At 39.8% G+C, this 19,752-nt stretch overlaps 2 protein-coding genes across 9 annotated transcripts in view; one reads left to right on the forward strand and one right to left on the reverse strand.

Moving 5' to 3' along the window:
* Positions 1–9,374, reverse strand: part of DCBLD2 (discoidin, CUB and LCCL domain containing 2) — a 252,071-nt gene extending 242,697 nt beyond the window's left edge. The window contains exon 1 of the mRNA XM_069785704.1: positions 9,281–9,374. The gene's annotated coding sequence lies outside the window, so the exon portion shown is untranslated. The remainder of the gene's footprint in view (positions 1–9,280) is intronic.
* COL8A1 (collagen type VIII alpha 1 chain) overlaps positions 3,432–19,752 on the forward strand; it is a 94,171-nt gene continuing 77,850 nt past the window's right edge. For 3 of the 8 annotated variants that reach the window (XM_069785696.1, XM_069785694.1, XM_069785699.1), the window contains exons 1-2: positions 3,433–3,554; positions 19,583–19,713. The gene's annotated coding sequence lies outside the window, so the exon portion shown is untranslated. Of the gene's footprint in view, positions 3,555–6,250; positions 6,346–19,582; positions 19,714–19,752 lie in introns of all 8 variants that reach the window. The other 5 variants (XM_069785698.1, XM_069785700.1, XM_069785695.1 and 2 more) reach the window with 4 other exon arrangements.

Below are 19,752 nucleotides of genomic sequence, written 5' to 3' on the forward strand. Positions count from 1 at the left end.
CTAATCTTCTGCCATCACCATGCTATCTAACTGTTTGGGGACCGTCCTCCTTTGATAATACCACCAAAGAGCAAGTAGCCACCTACCTGAGCTGTTGCTGTGATGCTACATAAATTGTGATTTATTTGCAAAGGTTCAACCTCCCAATCTATTCAGGGTGATTCGTTCTGCATCCACCCCCAATACATTCAGCCACATTATTTTAGCTCAGTTACATTCAGAGTGAACTGAGAGTAATCACTTAATTCCTTTATGGAACAAATGCAGGAATCTTGGCATATCTCCTTTTAAAAGACCTAGAGTGAAATGTCTGTCATTTGCATGGCTATAGTTTTAACCTGTGTTTTAAGGATGATGCCACCTCTGTTAATAATTGTTCTTCGCTATAAACTTTGTATGCTGGAACAAATTTAATTTAATAGAAGACTCACTGAATAGCAAATGTGCATGGTTCCCAAAAGTGTGCTAAAATGATTTATCCAAGTCTAAGGTACTTTCATGAAGTTGATTCCTTTACTAACAGTTCTATTCTGCACTACAGGTGTAGCCCTACCATCAAGTAAAGCAAATACCTGACATAGATTTTGGAAAGCACAGGCTGCCTCAAACAGTTCTTGGAGCTCACTGCAAACCAATCTGGACATTTTGGGGCAAGAACAGAGCAAGAGGGCTAGAGCACTTAAGTGTCTCTTGAAAGAATAACTTTATTTGTAAAAGGCAGAAGGAGACTGAAAGGTTGGACATCACTCCTAGTCATAGGAACACAACAACCCTTTTCTGCCATGTGTCCACATTGAATTTACTGTCCAGCCTGGCAGTGTGCCCTGAAATCCAGTCAATATTGTGATGACCTAAATCAAATTTCCCATGGACATTTCTGTAAATTTTTCACCTACTAAAAATCACATTAGGGAAGGTAAGCAATGTAGTAACTAGAAAATCACAGGTCTGTGCCTAATGTTGTAGTCTCATCAGTTAATCTTCCATATATTGCATCATGGTGGTGCTTTAATATAGGTCTAATACTTTTTATCTATTTTTGTGTTGGTAGGTTTGTTTAACACTTATAAAGTACTTTAAGATTTCGAGAAGGAAAGAACTAAAGAAAAACATCTTTAATTCTTCTCTTCTAGAAGTGTAAAAAGGTAAGGCTACCTTTGAGTCTGCAGTACAGTAGCACACAAGATCAGTGCACACAACCAACAGAGTATGGAGGAGTTTCACTGAGCTGGCTTGAGTGCTGACTCACTTCTGAGGAGTGAAGTGGCGCTTAGCACCTGAAGTTTAGGGTTAAGAGCTTAAAAAAAAAAAAGCTAGCTAGTCCTCTACATTTAAACTTTTGTTCCCAAGGAAAAAAGAGCCTGATCTTTAGAAGGTACTGAGTTTATAGAAGTCTCCACTGATTTTAAAAAGGGACCTACAGAAAGCTCAGCAATTTTGAGACAGTAAGAACAGTTTAACCATCAGATAAGGATATGGGTACCTATTTACCCTCTAATTTCTGAAAATCTTGACCTAGATTTCTCCAAGTACAAAACCATCTTGTTTAGATGTTAATTCTGAGTAGAATTCCAGTTTATGTACATCATTTAATCAATTGAACCATTAGAAGGTGCCGTAAGTGAACTAATTACATAAACTTATTGCAGCAACTTGTACCTTTGCTTTCCCTATTCCCATGTTACCATTACTTCATGTAGCCTTCCTAAAAGCACACTGCAATCTCTTCAGAGCAGAAACTTATTTCTTAATGAGAACTGTAAAAATATATTGAGTGCTACAGAACTGACAAAATAATGAAATAACATGACTTTTTTTCGCAATTAGTTGCAATAATGTAAAAATTGCCCTATCCAACAGCAACCTGATACCTTAGCAAGATATATTAGCAATTTAACCAGTCCTTTTCAGCTTGACAGTTCTAAATCTCACAGAGGCACCAGGGTTATGCAGCTACTTCTGCCATATAACACTGACATCCAAGTTGATGGGTGCTTGATTTGTAAGCCTTTTTCTAAAAAGACAGAAACAAATAAAGTTGCATGCAACTAAGTATGTTCTGATCAACTCACTCAGTACTACTTTTTTTTTTTCCCAAAATGATCATTATAGTCAAGAGGAAAGGAGAAGAAAGATAAGGAAGTGAATGTTACTCTGAGTCCATCATAAGACTTAATAAGCACTCCCAACATAATCATCTTAGGACTTGAGACCTATTTACACTGATCATAGCATATATATATTCAGATCTCAAAATACAGACACAAAAGTCTAACACTGAGAGCAAATTCAGGATATTGACGGAAGTTCCCAGGTTCTATAAGCATCTCATACCTCCTTATCCACTGACCAGTTTGGCCCTTTAGTGCAAGAAGCAGTATATATCATATCTCATCAGCATCACCTTCACTACAAACTTGCTTATCTCAACTCTGTGAACTCAGGTTCTTATTCATTTTTCTGCCAAGTCCTCCCTGGATTTTAAATCAGGATGCACCTCCTCTAGCCTCTCCCTTGATTTCACACCACTGTCCTCCCCTTTCTGTTCTATCTTTCTGGCTTTCTCCACTCACTAATGTTCCAATATGACACAGGTTTTACTCATGTATTATGGTAAATAATACAGGCCCAGATGCCTCATGCAGGGACATGTGCAAATACGGAATTAGTGTATTCCAGATGGGTACAACTGCCTGTTTCACCTGCAGGAGCCAGTGTCTGGACACTGTGCCATCCGCTCTTCTGTGCCCTGAAAGCAATGAATGAGTTAAAATGAACAATGAATAATTTTACACAGAAACCACCAGGAATGCGTATTCCTACTGGTTTGTCTTTTTGGCTACATTTGCCTTTTGAGAATACCAGTTGGGAAAATTGTTTAGAACTCAGACACAGGGAACAATAAAACTGCTCAGTTTGTGTGTAGATGGAACATGTTACAGCTGCGTCAAGGAAAAGCTGGGTAGTTCAGCACAACAGAAACTTAGGAGGATTCCGGAGCTGAGATCTAGTAGATATTTGGAATATAAAGGAAGTTCAATCCCTGAGTAAACAGACAACTTCAAGGATCAAGGGGCTGCTGCTTCATAGCTATCACTTCTTAGAAAGAGAAACACCAGCCTTTCCGATAACTACTTTGCATTATTACCTCACTGCTGTAAAAATCCTTCCAAAAGACAAAGTGAGACCTAGTAGCATTATAACTGTAACTGGAATAATTCAAAGATTCAGAGAAACAGAGTAGAAAATCTTTACTTAATTAAATATTTAAAGAAAAAACAACAACAAATATATCCAACACTATTCCTCCTGTAAATGCCACCCAGTTTGCTTTTTCTGCCTCTCTCTGTCCCCAAAGAGCAAAAACCTACCCTACAATGCCTTCTGAAGGCTGTCTGCCTGCTATCCTCTCTGCCCACCTACCGTAGGGAGCAGCTCCTCCCACCTGCACATAAAAGCCAAGTGCATGCTACCAGCAGCAGATCAGAGCACTTTCTCAGTCCTCCACTGTTCTGAGCCAGTGATCTTCTCTCCTTGGATCTTGTATACTCAAGGTAAGCTTACTGCTACTTCAGGTTTCTGTTCTAACCAGCTATTGTGAGGAAGTCTTAATGTGAACTCTAGCACTGCCTTGCTGGGTGGTGCTGGCTTCCCCCCCCCCCCCCCCTTTTTTTTTTCGGATGTAGTGTCATCTGACATTTAAGTTAGTAACAGTCTGTTGTTCTAGCAATGAAATAACAACAGATCTTGCTGGGAAACAGTGTGTGGCTGGGAAAAGTTCTTCTCTCCCTTTCTGATTTATTTTGAAGAGATTAGTGTATACCCAGACCAATTCTAACAATTTATTATCCCTCTTAGTAGTCTCCCTCTCAGTCCAAAGTTATCAAAAAAACTACACTCTAAAGCTTCCTTAAATTCTGGTTGAGGAAAAAAAAAAACCAAACAGCTTAGTGGTAATTTAAGGAAGGAATTGTTTTTTATTACTGTTATTATTATTGACTAGCCAGATTGAGCCGATCTTGGGACTGAAGTACATCTTCACAGGATTCACTGCCTTTAAAAAAAGTGTGATGGAACTTAAGCCCTCACAGAAGCACAGTAATAATGCTGATGGAATTCACTATCTGGTACCAAATATGCTTAAAATACACATTTCACAAGCAAAGTTCTGTTTCTTGGAACAACAGACCTTGTGTGTCTATGAAATTTCTAGATCAGCTTTGTATTATATTTTATCTACAGTTTGCCTACATAGGCATTTCTAATACTAGAGGAAGGAATAGTTAAGTGCTTCGGAGACAGCTACTGAACAGTTGAAACATGAAAAAGTGGTTTGAAAACTATATCTGCACTCCCTTCTATTCATCTATCCATCCTCACAGAGATGAATCTGTTAGTGACTAGTACCAGTTTCTCATGTTGTGCAAGTCAGTGCACTTCCAACACAAAGTCACCTGTTTGAAGAAATTCCATCATAGAAATCCTAATCCTAGAATGCCTCTCTCCAGTGCTTAGAGAGGAGGGAAAGCATGAACTACCAAAAGCAAGCAGTGAATGCTGTCTGTAAATTTTTTGCTTCTACTCTATGTAATACATCCTGCAGTTAGAGAGTGATATTTTCTTCTTGATAGCCAAACAGTTCTCTAAATTGACTCTTTTTTGTTCCTTCCCCAAATAAAAAGTCTTTTCTAAAAAAGAATTATGTCCACATATAGCTGTACTCACATTAGTTGAAACATTTTAAGCTATAGTACTGTATAACAACTGCAGAACTCTGCTCAAAGTGCCCTTTCCTGCATACTGTATCTAAGATTTTTTTCTGTATTTTATATGTTATCTATCGTAACTAATGGGGAAAAGAAAACACTGCCTTCAGCTATTTGCCTGGAAGATTACATAAGTATCTTTAAAAAAAAAAAAAAAAAACCCAAACAAAAACCCAAAAACCAAACAAAAACCCCCAAAACAAACAAATGGAAGTATTCAAAAACAAAGTACAGTGCTTTCTATAGCAGGCTTACAGTAGAACTATTTTTGCATCCAGGTAATCCATATAAATTGCCCATAGAAGACAGGAATAGAGCCCAATGGTTTTCATCATAACTGGCATTCTCTCTCTGAGCTACAAAATTTTATTCCTTAGTTAACATCAGATTTTTATAGCAAACCTCCCTTCCCTCTCCAAAAACACCCCTCTTGTAAAACACAGATATGTGATTTTAAGTGTAATGCATACAGAATTTAGGTCTACAATCTGGCAGTAAAGCCTCACTATTCACACAGAATTTTACTCTATCAGATAAATCAAAATTTCTAACAGAACAATTTTCAAGAAAAAAAAATTTTTAAGTGCATTTGCCACAGGAAATTTGTACACAGTAAAATACCTTTTATTAAAGCCTGCTGTGAAATGCAATGTTTTGGCATTTGAAAAATGGATTGCAGGACATATTAAGAAAACTCTATTCAAAGGAATGCGTCTAATTTAGATCAGAATCTCCTCTGAGCAATTTCTCTCTTAGGCTGAGTAGGTAATTCAGCTTAGCATCACTTTGCAGCAGGGGATGAAGGGAAACTGCACCCAGCAGGTCTCCAAGAGAACTTAGATGTCTAGGAATGCATTTATTGACTTCTGTGCTGATCTGAAACTCCTTTTTATAAGATCAAAGCATACTAATATTAAGATAAAAATACTGTCATTTTAAAATAGCGCTACAACCACAATTAAAAAAAAAGTGAATCAGTGGGAGAACGACGAATTCAGATTTTTTGAGTAATGACCATAACATTTTAAAATAACAGAATAAAGGTGAAGAGACTATAGTAATTTTTCAGCCACAGACCAGTTAAGTGTTAAGCAGGCATGCTCAGCTATTTCTCCTGGTGGTTGTGCTAAGGTTTTTTAGGTGTTCATTTAGGGCACTAATGCCCACTTAAGCCACTAGTGTAATTCCCACTGCTGTCAAAAGTGTTACACTAGATACAGATGCACTAGAAACACAGGATAAACATATCACTGTCTGCTTATTTATGCATAGGCCTGCAGCTATGACTGCTTGTGAGACATTCTGATCTTCATGAATTTATTTTCACCCACCTCTCTGAGAGGCAGAGATATGTTTTCCTCTGGCCATGCTGATACTAAATACATGGACTGTTTTGCTTACATGGTAGAGTCATGGTAGAGTCAGATTTAGCTCTCCTGGGTTCCAGTACAGCACTTTAATCCCATTCTTCATTTTGTACTCAGCCTTATGAATTCCACCCCTTTGCAGCTGATCTGTCTTTGCATGACTCTTTTGGGCTGAACAGCAGGGAGAATTCCAGTGACAAACCTTGAGAGAGGTAATTTACTCCTAACACTTTTGAACTTCCTGTGAAACCCTTTACAAATCCCTTTACGGGATTTGCAAATCATTCTTGGAGGGGGTAAATAAATAAATAAATAACCAAAAGACCACCTCTTTCTTACCCTCTGTGGCTAGAGACCAACCCACTCTTGGCAGGATGAACAAGCCGAGATCCACTGCCATGGACCAAAAATGATGGGCAACATCTAACTATAAGAAGTCAGTCTTGGTAACTCAGTAGCAGTAAAGAGCTCAAAGAGAAGCACATGGTACTTAAGCAAAATTATTCACCTGGATCTTGTATGGCATGTAGAATATATTCTTCCTTTCTTTTCTACATTTGCTATCATGTGCCACCTCTATAAACGTATAGGATATAATTTCACATCCATTAAAACAAACAAATGAACAACACCCCCCCCCCCCAACCCCACCAGCTTTGCCCTATCCCTTTAGTTTTTAACCCTAGAGCTAATTTACGAGGGTACAGACTCCTAATTGCTCCTGTGGCCTTGCAAATACTGCATTTAAAAAAAAAAGAAAAATTAGCACATTCCAACACTTGATTTCTAGAGTAATTGCCCTAGCAATGGAGGCCTTGTCTCTTATTCTTTTAAATTGAAAATTACCACTAAGCATGCATTGCTTGTAGATAAAATAGTGAATGTGTGAGAGGTAACTGGAGGAGTAGCAGGAGTGATAAGGACTAGAAAAAGAACCATTACTGGTCATGTCACCACCTGCCGTAGAAGGTAGGACAATTTTCATACATCCATAGGCACATTTACAAGGCAGAATTTTCTGCCCACTTACTCTGTCTTGCTATATATCTCAGGGGAGAAAAGATTAAGTTTTATCCCTGAAGCTTAAATATATCCCTATATTTTCCATTACTTTTTTGGCCTTCCAATTATTCTAAGCCCTGGGTTCTTTCCTTCTACAAGGAGATAATTTTCACTAATGTCATATTTCTAAAAGAGCAGTGGTTCAATGGAGTTATTGTAGTGAGGCACAAGAAAAGACAAAAACATTAGATGTGGCTTGTTCTGTCTGATTAAAAACAACAAATATCTGTATTTAACTGTATAAAAGTTTCTTACTTTTGCCACTTACACCTTCTAGAGTTTTGTTTAAGTGATGTTGCCTTTTTTGTGGCTTTCCCTCCAGAAAGTGAGATCTATTCTTTTGTGCTAACGTAATTCTCCTTCAGCAAAAGTTGTGGAGTTATGTGTGTTTAAAAAGATAATGAAGAGTCCTGGTTCTGAAGCCTTTTGTGGGTCTTGTGCAATAACTGTGCCTATTCTCTGTACACATCAGTAAACAATTGTGCTTGGTCTCCCTGTACTCCTGAAATGTTGGATGTGTTTCTGTAATTGTCTTGATGTGTAATGAATTTAATGTCTCATAATTGCACTCCAGGGGATTAATACCACTATGCAGTCTAGGGACATCTTTTGATGATTAAAACTTCCTCATGCAAGTCCATATTTTATAGCAAAAGCAAGATGAATGTAAGTCTGTTGCTTCTTGAATGGCAGGTGAAACTGTTGAGGGGTTTTCAAAAGGGAGTGAGAATCAGTGCCCTCTCTTGGTTAGAAAAAAATATATAAAGCAGCCCTATGAGAGCGTTTATCAGTTCCCTCTGCTGGCTACAAAGCCCACAGCCAGATGAGCAGCTGTGTTTGCGGAGGCGAAGGTCTTAAGTTCTATTCCCAGTGCTGTGTGCATGCGGTAAACTGATGACTGTGGTGTCTGTGCACGTATGTGGACATCATTCTTTATAGGGTCTCATCAACAACTACACTGAGTTCAACATGAGGGCACTCAAAAATAATATGGAGTTCCTGGGAGGTAAGACACTTTCCACTTAAGATTTGAGAAGCATGCTAGCAGCTATGCCTTTCATAATACTACGCAGCTAGAGCATCCTTCTGTCATGCATCATATGCACACCTTGCTTGTTCCACCTCTTCAAGAAAAGTGTGTGTGTGTGTGTTCATTACACTCAGTTTAGAGACATCTGGCCAGTTATCGCAAATATTCTTGGCAATCCCAAATTGTAACACTTCAGAACGTCAGCTTCTGAGAACTCCACATTTGCAAAAAAAGAAATAAATGGTACCAACGAGAACGCTCCAACCTAAAAAAACCCCCACAAATCAAAACAAAACTGAGTAAGAACCTAACTAGTTCTTTTCCATTCTTGTAGTGAAAGGCCTGTATAATCTTGTTATGCAACTGGAGAAACAGGTCATACAATTTATGCAGTCACTCTGAAATAATGTTGAGATGAGAAAAATATACTACAAACTTAAGAAACAGTTTCTACTTTAAATAAATATTCATAGCACTAAAAATCACAAACTCCTGGGTCAGGTATGCCAGTTCACTTCAGCTCCCAGGAATCTATCACAGCAACATATAGGATACACATAACCTATCCTATTAAAGGGAGAATGAGTCAAAACTAACAGCTTGACATACTAGATATCAAAGGTATCTTAAAAGCCAGATTTTTGAAACATCTGCAGCATATGTTTCTTGCTAACTAAAAAATCAGCCACTCTTTCCAGACCAACATACTGCTGCATTCTTCTCTCTGAAAGCAAGAAGTGGACAGTAGCGCACTGTAGACTTGCATAGGGAACTTGAAGCAAAGCATTTGTCCATTTTTGCAATTGAAAATTCCAGAGAGCAAAACAAGTTTCTAACAAAACCCAGTGTTATGATGTGAAGCAGCAACACATATATATACCACACTACAGTCTCTGAAATGGAGATGCTTACATTGCCTCTCATTTACTCAATGTAATTTTCAAAGGGACAGAATGGATGATGGCACAGCCCCAGGGACACTTATACCAAATACAATCAACTTACCACTGAAGAAATCTAGCATTCAAGTCTGCTTACGCCAGCACATGACTTACCTCTAGTCTGCCCTTCCATTCTTCCCACCATGTGTGGAGCTCCAGTGAATGCAGAGTATCAGAACAAGGGTCTTTTATGTGGCTCAGAGAACAGAATTTCTCTTTCAGCTTGCCTTAAAAAAAAAAAAAAGAAAGAAAGAAAAAGGAAAAGAAGGTGTTCAGATATTTCCCAGTATTTCGTTGTAAATTAATTAGATTATATTAGTCCAACTCTCAGTTGATGGACATTAATATAAAACACACAACTGGGACCCTTGCTGGCAAATCTCAGCAAAAAGTCAACATGTAGTTACTTTAGGTCAAAGTCGAGCAATAAAAGCAGGCTTGTGAGAAAAGTTTATGTTGCCAGCATTGATACGTGTCACCTGTACTATAGGTAAAAAGGAAATAAGTGAAGAGTAGTTAAGCAAGTACATCCCACAAGCACTAGCATTCACACAAAACGTATTTTAGAAAATGAAGGAAAAAAGACAACACTCAGTACTTATTTCCTTTCAGTCAGTGGCTTGAATTGAATTTACCATAGTAGCACATCACATTGTTCGCTGCAGAAAAATGCAAAGCTTGGGCCTTTAGGAGTATGTCTCTTGTGCTTTACTGGTTCCAAAAATGTCAGTGCTTGTCAAAGTGTTTTTGAAATAAAACCAAAACCATGTTAATAAAATGAACTTTCCAAGACAATGCTGGCCAAAACTGATTCTTAGATTTCTTTTCAGTAATAAACTGCCTCTGTGGTTGCTGAGTTGATAGGGAAAAGGATTTAAAGGGCCAAAGCCAAGTTCTGGTTAACTTAAAGAGGGTAAAAAAAAGAGCTGTCAAACAGGGCACAAGCCCTCCAATGAATGGAAAGACTTTTGCTGAGGATGGACAGAGCTTAGTAGAATCCAGCTGTGCTTTCAAAAATGGCTGTAATCATTACTAGGCTCCACTTGAATGTATTTTGAGACTGGAATACTTGTTGTGGGTACTATTTCTGATATGCTGCTGTAGATTACTGGACAAGACTTGGTACTTTAATGTAGAACTCACAGGCTGAATGTCAGTTCACAGGAGCTACCCTGCCTATTTATTAAATAGTAATTCCCTACATGAATTAAAAAGGCAACAACTGGAAGGATTCTTTCCCATCCTATCCCAGCCTTCCAGATGAATAGCTCCAAAAATATGCTCCAGTGAAGGATGAAGGTGTTCATGATGAACTGAGTTCCTACTGTGCACACAAGTTGCGTGCAAGTCTGGGCAACGAGATCTCTGAACTGTTTTGCTGTATGTGCATATAGGTGCGGACGCAGCAGCAGTTTCTGTCTTCCACAGAAGGAAGTGGTGCAGTAGTTGGATGTTCTGTGCGTGTTGCAGGAATTCCTGCTCTCCTCCAGTTCCAACCAGCATAGCTCAGTTTAGGAGGTCTATGCAGTACAGTCCAAGCTGCCATTGCAAGGGTGTTTTCTTAGTTCTTATGCTTAGAACTCCTACAGGCTATTACTATCTTTTGGAGATCTGGGCATAATTTATTACATCAGGAAACATGGAAAAACATCTTAGGATTGCTCCCTAAGCTTGTGTAACTAGCCTCAGCTAAAAACATTGCTCATACTATCCTGGAAATAAAGAAAACTTTAGTTTTTACATGTGTTTAATATCCAAGCCTGATACTTGATTAAAGATTCATTTGCAGCAGTAAATTTTTTATTTTTGTACTGCTATAAAATTATCAGATGGCTTTTAAGTTGTAGTTTAAAGGAAATCCACTCATCTTAGCTGTCTTTTGTTATGTTACCTTCATTGCATCTCATTTTTAAGTTGCTCTTAAGCAGCTAGTTGCAAATACTCAGTACCTAAAATCCAAGCTACCAGTTAGTTTTAGCATGTGATTCTTATGGTGTATCTCTGTTCCACAGTCAAGGCAAGAGAGCTCTTAGATTCAAATTTCAAGGACAAAAACTACCTTTCACTGAGTTCAGAATTCACTTGCAATGAATATTTTATATTATTCTTTTGAAACACCTTATTTTCAACATCACATCTGTCACTCGTATGCTGAACGCTCTCAAGAACTCAGGACTATGAAACACAAGCAAAACAAATTAAATTTGTGACTGCTCAGAGACATCTTCTCTGCTACATGTGCTTTCAACTTTCTACTGTTTACCTCATGAAAACAAGTATTTAAAAAATAAATGAACAGAAATCTACTGTATTTTCAATACTCCATTCATCAAGCATATTTTGGGAGCTGGAATTTTAGCTTGGTGGACACTCATAACATACAGCCTTATCCTTCAAAATAACAGCCGCATCCATGAGACTGAGAGCGGCTCCCTCAACTCTCACCAAAGCTGAAGCTAACTGAAGAAGTAAATTGGCGCTTTCTGGGGGCACTCAGCACCACAGACTTCAGCTCAGGGCGCAGCAACCATTCCTTCCCAGCTTCTTCCCCCCCGCCATCCAAGATGATGAGGAGAAACATTTTTGCTTGCTCAGCTGCTTATAAGTCTTTTGAGAGTAAAGGAAAACATGAAATGTTGTACCTGGTGGCCAAAAGCTGTCGAGATAGCAGGGGTTTGTGTCAGCGGGTTCAATTTAGTGACCCTTTAGTTGTTAAAAAAACAAAACCCGAACCGACGGAACCCCCATTTTGGTTTAAAACACCGTAACACAAGCGGCCGTTAAGCACCTGCGTCCCACAGAGCCTACACGGAGTTGAATCGCTGAAGAGGCCGCGCCGCACCGCCTCAGCCGCGAGCCACCCTCGGGGCTCCGCCCCGCCCGCTCGGCGGCCGTTACCCGCCAGTAACGGTCACGGCGCGAGCCCGCCCCCCGCCCGGCCGCGCTGTCGCCGCCACAGCCCTGAAGGAAGGCGCCATCACCCGGCGGGGCGGTGACAGCTCGCCCTCGGCGGGCCGCGGGGCAGCCGCGGTTAGGGGCCCCTCGTCAGTCAGGCCGGCCCCGTCACGTCGGGGTACCATCTCCCGCCTCGCGTTGTGGCTCTGTGCTTCTGCCCGGCTCCAACGTTAACGCCATTTCTGCACATAGGCCGTCAGAGAAGGGACTCAAAGCCTGCACCTCCCATTCCCAAAGGAGAGGCAAGGGTTGAGGAGACCAGAAACTCCCCACAGCCCAGTCAGCTGAGGAGCATTTATGGAAACACAATGCATTTGAGGTTTCTTGGGTTTTGGATATACAGCCCGGGGGCTTCACTTCTGCGTGCCAGCCCTCCGTGCCCCTTTGAGAAGGATCTGGGTAGCATTAGCTCGCGCAGATGCGGACAGTGCTGGAAGGCCAAAAATGAGGGGGGCAGAGGGGGGGCTCCACTCTGCTGGAAAGAAAATGTCGCATCCTGTGAGGGGAAGCTGCTCGGAAAGAGAAGGCTGCTCCAGCATGCACCACAGGAGGTTCAGGACCTTTCAGATTTCCCCATCTGGAGGCAAAATTGAGGCCACTGTAAGTTAAAAGAAAAAAAAAAAAGTCCATTTTGAAGTTAAGGTTCTTTGGTCTTAAAAAACCAAAAAAAGCCCATCTGCAAAAAATACTACTGTATATGGGTATCTAGTATAAGGAGAGTAACCAGTCGTGTAAAGTTGAAATTCTAAAACTCCAAAACTCCCCCCAAAATACCAAACGCTTGGGCAGGATATGAGGAAAGAAATAATCATGTGAGGAAGGAAAATGATAAAACTACTGTACTCAACAGGCAGGGAGTTCAGAAGGCTGAATGGAACAGCTTTATCCTTTCTTTCCAATGTATTCTCCCCACCCCAGTTTGTGTAACACAAAGGTTTTTCAGGGTGAGTCTTTTTGATCTATGAGTTACATCCCCCAGCATGGCAGAGCCCTGATTTATGATCAAGTGTTTAAGGCAAACAGAGAGCAGCAGCTCCTGAACCTGAAGGCTTGTAAATTGTACACAGAGCAAAGCTGACTCCTGGGCTCCTGCTCCAGTCCCTTTAACACACTCTTGGTTACACAAATGATCGGTATGTCTGGAAAGATATTATACTACAAAACACTTCACCTCCCTCTCCTGGCTGCAGAAGCATCCAAGAACTTCACATACAGTAGATTAATGAATGTATCCTTACAAGCACCCTGGCAACATCACTCTCATTTTAGAGGAAATTGAGGCACAGAGAAAGTTGCTGGTGTAGCATTTCAAGAGATTGCTCCTGGCGAAATTCACAAGTGTCTTCCTGTCACGATGGGGGCTAGTTGGAGAGCTTGGTTCCCATCCGGGCACCTCAATGAGAACCAGATTTTCATGAGTGCTCAGCACCCAGTAGCTCTCGCAATGACACTCACAGCCAAATTTTCTGAAAAGTTCCTTTGATCATCTGGCTGCTGCCTCAGTGGAAGTGGAGAGCTTTTGAAAAATCTGATCCTGTTTGTGGGTGCTGAGCACTTTTCAAAATTCTTGCTTAAGTGACCTGGCCAAGGATACAGACTAAAATCTGAGCAGAACCCACTTTGCCTAATCCCTAGGCCAGTGATTTAACCACAGGCGTATCCTTCCATCTTCAGCAAAGAAAGAATAGACACTAGTTGGGGCAGGAACCAAAATGCCAAATAATTGCCAGTACCCATGCCTGCCAAGAAAAATGCCCGGATACTTGTGGGCAAACCAGACAGCCACATTTTGGTACTTTCCTGAGAAAGGATTATTTCTAGTAGCAGTGCCAGAGTCTGGCAACCTGGATTATGCTCTTTCCAGATGTACCTATTTCTTTCTGGGCTAAAACTCTTGCGAACATGCCCTCACACAGGCACACCTTCCCCACTCTTCAGAAAAAAGCAGCAGCTATCCAAACACTGTGCTGTCTCCATTATCCTTAGAGAGCCAGGCACGCTTGGGCAAGACAACACTATTTTGTGTAATGATTAAGAAGCAGTGGTCGCGTCAGTGAAGATTCTTGTTTTCATTGAATATTTCATTCATTTCTGAACATAAGCAACCACTTAGCTACAGTTGTGCTAGATGCAGAGGAGGAAACGCATGCTATTCTTGGCTGGACTTTACCTCTGGGAAGCAGCAGCCTCCTTATAGCAGCCTCTGTAAGCTGCATGATTTAGCTACATTAGAGATTGTCCTGAACCTCAAGGAAGGACCTGCCTCCAGATTCTGAGTACCCCAAAGTGTGAATGTATGCAAAACCCCCAAAACCCAGCCTGGATCCTGTATTTTGTGGTCTGTTTGTGTGTGGCCCATTTGAAAATTACAGTTTCCAAAGCCATGAGCTCAAGGCTAGCTTAGAAATTCCTCTCCAAACTGACCATATCTATTCAACTGCCACTCGAGGTGCTGCTGTGTCACTCGGCATCAACTTGTTGGATTGTCTATCACAGGACTCCACCTCAGAGTCCAGCTTTCATTAAGCTCCATCTCACTTCTGTCACCAGCTTTCAGACCATGTCCTGAGGCAGTATCTGACCAGTCTGGTAATAGAAAGATGAGGCACCCAGTCACTAGGGCGTTTTAAGGGAGCATAGATATCACATGATAACTATTGAATGAAAATGTTTACAGAAAAATAGTTTTGTAAAACAGCTCAGACTAAGCTGTGGCTGAGGGTTGAGCTCAAGCTATATAAGCCAAAAAATGCAGCTGTATCTTTTCTAGCTACAGCTAGAAACAGCTAAGTGTACTGGAAAAACCGTGGGGGGGGGGTGTGCAGAGACGTACTCTCTTAACAGGGGATTACACCTAAAAGCAAGCATGAACATGTTTTCTGCTCTGTTTTGTCTATACCTGTAATAACACAAGGAAAGTGATAGCTGTGATTTGTGCTTTAATTGTTGAATGACAGTGCTTTCACTTGATTCTGACATCTGCTGCAGTAATTATCGTAATAACAACTCTAGTCAGAACCTGGACTTTGGAGCGATACCCCAGTCAAATATTACAGCCTCAGCTTTACAAACAGAAAAACTGAGGCAGAAAGGGGTAAGGTCATGCAGCTTGTTTATGCAGACAGTTAATTGCACATGCTTTAATGTACCTTGTGACCTAAAAAGTTATAGGGAATATCACTAGAGGAACTTGGATTATTATTAGTAATTTTTGTGGGCCTTCATGTTTTTGTCGGCAAATTTGTAACTACAACTTTTGCCTTTTTCCACATCTTGCAGATTTTTGTTTATTTATTTTTAATTCTCTTGTCCTGTCCTTGGAAGAAGCCAAGGCATTTCTGTGGAAAAGCTGGGGTCTACTGAGGGCCCAGGTCAAGAAGTCTGTCTTGGGTGTCATCTCCTCTGAACTCAGAAACAAGCAACAGTTCAAAAGGGGTCTTAGTTTGGAGAGTAGCAAGGTCATCGGGACACAGCCTTCTGGTAAAGGACTGCGAGATGTGAGGCTGGAGCAGAGGTATCAGAAAGGGCCTATGGAAAAGGCTGGCAGGTTTGACAGTCCAGCCTGATGTGCCTTTGAAGCAGAGCAAACAGGCATTCCAGTGCTAGCAGAAAAGGGTGCCAACATTGATAAAGGTTGATTTGCAGAAGATTGACCGTTCTGTGCAATTGCCTTACTCTGGAACCAAGGTCTTCTACTGTAAGGCTGTTGCATTTTCCTTCTAGGCTTAAATACCCTAGCACTAACTTTTCCACCTGGTCTTAAGTGTAGTTTGGGGCTTGTGTCTTTGGTATTAACAAGGTAATACAGAGACTTAAAGGTGGCATACTCAACTCCTAGGTAATCAGTCTCATTATGAGATATTGTTACTCTGGGAAGGTTATGTTTCTGTCTTAATTTTGTCTAGAAATGCACTCCAAGAAATGAGAGATGTTTCCTTTTACAACTAATGCTTGTGCTTTCACCAAAGAGCTGTACTTATGAATTGACATATTCTGAGAAAAAGTTTTGCTTAGAAGTTCCTGCGTATTTCTTTGAGAAATAATTGGAATCACTTACTAAGTATAATCACTTAAAAGTGGAAAAAAGTTCCACTTTCAGGAGAGGACAGTCAGCATTTCCCAAATCATTCTTCTCTTTGTGCCCATGAAAATGGCCACTTGAAATCACTGCCTTGAATCTCTTGAAATCACTGACATAGGTCTTACAAGAACTTGGGTCTCATTCTTAACCCAGACAAGCATTAGAGAAAACTGTACTTCTACAAACTACACAATTCAGCCTACCTAAACAGAGAAGTTTTCCAGCCTTTACAGATTCACCCATGACAAAGCAAAACACCTTCCAAGCCTGGCTGAATTTACACAACTAAATAAATCACTTTTAAAGTGTTTAAATGTCATTGTGAGAGTGAAAAGATGAAATGTGCTGTATATCATCTCTACAAAACCAGAAGTATATTATATTATAAATAAACAGAGTTTGCTTGGTATTAGGGACATAGGAAATTCCATTCAAGAACAGACAAATGGCACATCTTGTCTGGTATCCTGCATCTGGCACAGGCCTATAACAGATGCTTAAAATACTTGGCTCTGTTGGTCCCACAGCCTCCCCTGTCCCACCTACCACCAATGTTATAAATCACTCAGTTTTCCTAACCTCTGGTGAGAGTCTCTTTCCTGCTCACTTGTATAATATGGGAGGTGGAAGCACAGGCCAGGGGAATACTTATCCACAGTGGCTGGTACCGAATTTGTCTGAACTGTGGTTCTGACTGTTTCAGAACATAAATGGTATTACTGCCTGTATTGCCTGTGTAGCCAAACAAAGCAACACATAGGTGAGGACTATGCTTAGCTCCAGAGAAAGGGGGAAATAAACCCCTTCTCACCCTCAGTTGCACATAGCCAGCAAGTGTAACTACCACTAGCCTATTATTAATCAGCTGCCCTCTTTCTATCAAGGCACTGCCACCTAATGCTCCCTACTACTCAATGACATATATATCCTGGTGTGGCTTTCTTAGTAACTTCTATAGTTTAATGCATGATGACTGAAAATTAAATGAGTTTATTGTCTATTAAGAAGAGTTCACTTTTGTCCTTATTCCAGAGGTTATCAAAACACGGTTCATCTACCCAAGCAGGACACATAATGCAGGTTCTCCTCTTTAGTTGCCTGGTGCTTATAGCCATTTTTGCTAGTGTGATATGCCTGCACCCAACAAAACTTTCTCCCTTACTAGAAATGTACTTCCCACAGACCATATCCCTTTATTTTCTACAATCTCATTCATAACCAACATGAAATTCAATTCAATGGCACAATCTGTTAAGGGCCTCTAAAACAGACAAATGAAAAATCCAAACCTTTCCATTTGAAAAGTTAAAGTTTTAAAACCCCTTTATATTAATTACATTACACCCTCCTTGTATTCCCCTATGAAATACAACAGGATTTTTAAAAGGCTAAAGAGAACTTATGACTATAGGTAACTACCACATCAGGTCCTTTCACATGTCATCTTCCAGAAACAACAGAAAGAGAAGGGTAGCTACAGATATTATGACACGTCATGTCTAAGCTATATTGTTAAAAAATTTAATTTGAAGGAAAAAAGTTAGTGTCCCTCAGTTTGAGCATATTATCTCTACAGTAGCTGAATGCTCTTAGGGAATGACCTAATAAATCTTTACATATTAGTAAGGGGAAGCTGAATCCTGATGGTGTGCCTCAGCTGTCAGATATAGTTTCAGATGTCAGCTTTGTCCATGCTCAAGGATTTTTCTGATTTTGGTTCCATCCTACTGAATATAACATTGTGTCAAAGGTCCAAATCTAGAGAAGACCTTGGATCTAGCTACCCCAAATTTGTATCCACAAAGAACAAGGCTTTGCAGTATCAATCTGCTTGAAAGAATGGACACATTAAAGCTACTACAGTACCTTGTAGAAGTTTGCATCCTTTAACATATTCCAAATCAACCATACATTGAGGGATGGCCAGGCTCAATATTAGCAGGAGCTGTATGACTTTCTGCACTTCTCTCCTGTTGTACAAGAGGAATGACTTTCAGAATATCCATCTTATTTCAGTCAGGAACAGAAGTAGAGGTTTTTCAAGGGAGACAAATGAGTCAGCCACTTGTTCCAAATAAATAGAAATGGTGTTCCAAGTTTCCTAGACAGCCTTAAAAACTACATAGAGCAATTCAGCAGCTTAATATATTGTGTTCTACACCTCACATTTAAGAGGACGCAAAATCACATTCTTTTTATTCCAGATAACAGTTGGTTTACCCACAGCAGTTCAAAGCAATCTCATTTTGTCTCTGTCCTTGAAATACATGCTACTCATCTTGCTTATGCCATTCCCAAAAACAAAAGTAGCACTCTTCAGAGTAAAGAGCAGCAGCTGAGGTTCCCAGACTGCCACAGGTATCCTAAATAATACTGAACTAAGTGTCTTAATCTCCGTGATTGCATTTGCCCATTTGTATAACGAGGGTGTTAATATTTTGCTTTCTGAGGAGGAATATTGTAAACCTTAATTAATATATCAGTGACAAAAAAGGCATGAGTTACAACTTTAACTGTACTGTAAAATAAAACACCTATGTGGATAATTATAAGGAGATATATAAAACTATAAAAATAATTTCTTTACTGCAAACCTTGCCTTAACAAGAAACATAACTCCTTCCTCCCTCAAGAAAGCTAAATACACTGACTCATGTCTTTGTTTAAGCGTCATGGTAAATTTGTTCTTTTATAATGTGTAGTAGTTTAGCTTTGAACTTTTGATTTTTGGAAAAGGCAGAGCGGAAAAATGTTTTCATGGGAGAGGAGTGCACATTCCAGAGCTGTCGACTGTTATTTATGAGGGGAGAATAAAAAAAAAACACAACCTACTTAGGTTTTAGGCTTTAGTTGATGCAATTTGTTGTTGTCTGGTATTGTGTGATAAACCAAAGATTTACACTGTACAGTGAAATATTTCCATTTTCTCTCTCATTTTTCCAGCTTTTGCTTGTTCAAAACTCTGAACAAGCTTGAAACTGACTGCCATTGAGGAGAGAAAAGTTAGCTTTGTACAAACAGAAATAGTGATCCTCTGTAATATACAAAGTAGTCCAAAGATAAAATAACTCACAGTTTACTGTGAATTATAACGCTACACACAAGCATGATGTGGGAGTGCAGACAATATTACTCATAAAAACGTGATCCCTTCATGGTGTCTTTGTAACCCAAGCAACATTTTTAAACACAATTTTCCTGTGCTGTTTCATGTTTATTTAATGTATTAACATTTGATTACCTAAACAAATTATTAAAATAGGAAAATAAAATAAACTTTATGCAGCTTATTTATTCAGTAAAATAAAAAAATATTTCTCTGCTGTCCTGCATAATTTGAAGAATTTTAATGTACATGCTTTCTTTCCTTCTCTTTCTAGAAAGAGAAGAAAATGCAGATTGTCAGAATCCTTCAAATTTGATACTCAGCACTGTTGTGATCTCTTCATTACTGGACGTTAAGTCTGGATATCAGAACTGGTTCAGTGAAGTACTCTCCTATTAAGTTGAGGTAATTTTCTTCCTAACAATTCAATTGTTTAAAGCATTA

Source organism: Haliaeetus albicilla, chromosome 6 (assembly GCF_947461875.1).
Source record: "Haliaeetus albicilla chromosome 6, bHalAlb1.1, whole genome shotgun sequence".
NCBI lineage: Eukaryota > Metazoa > Chordata > Aves > Accipitriformes > Accipitridae > Haliaeetus > Haliaeetus albicilla.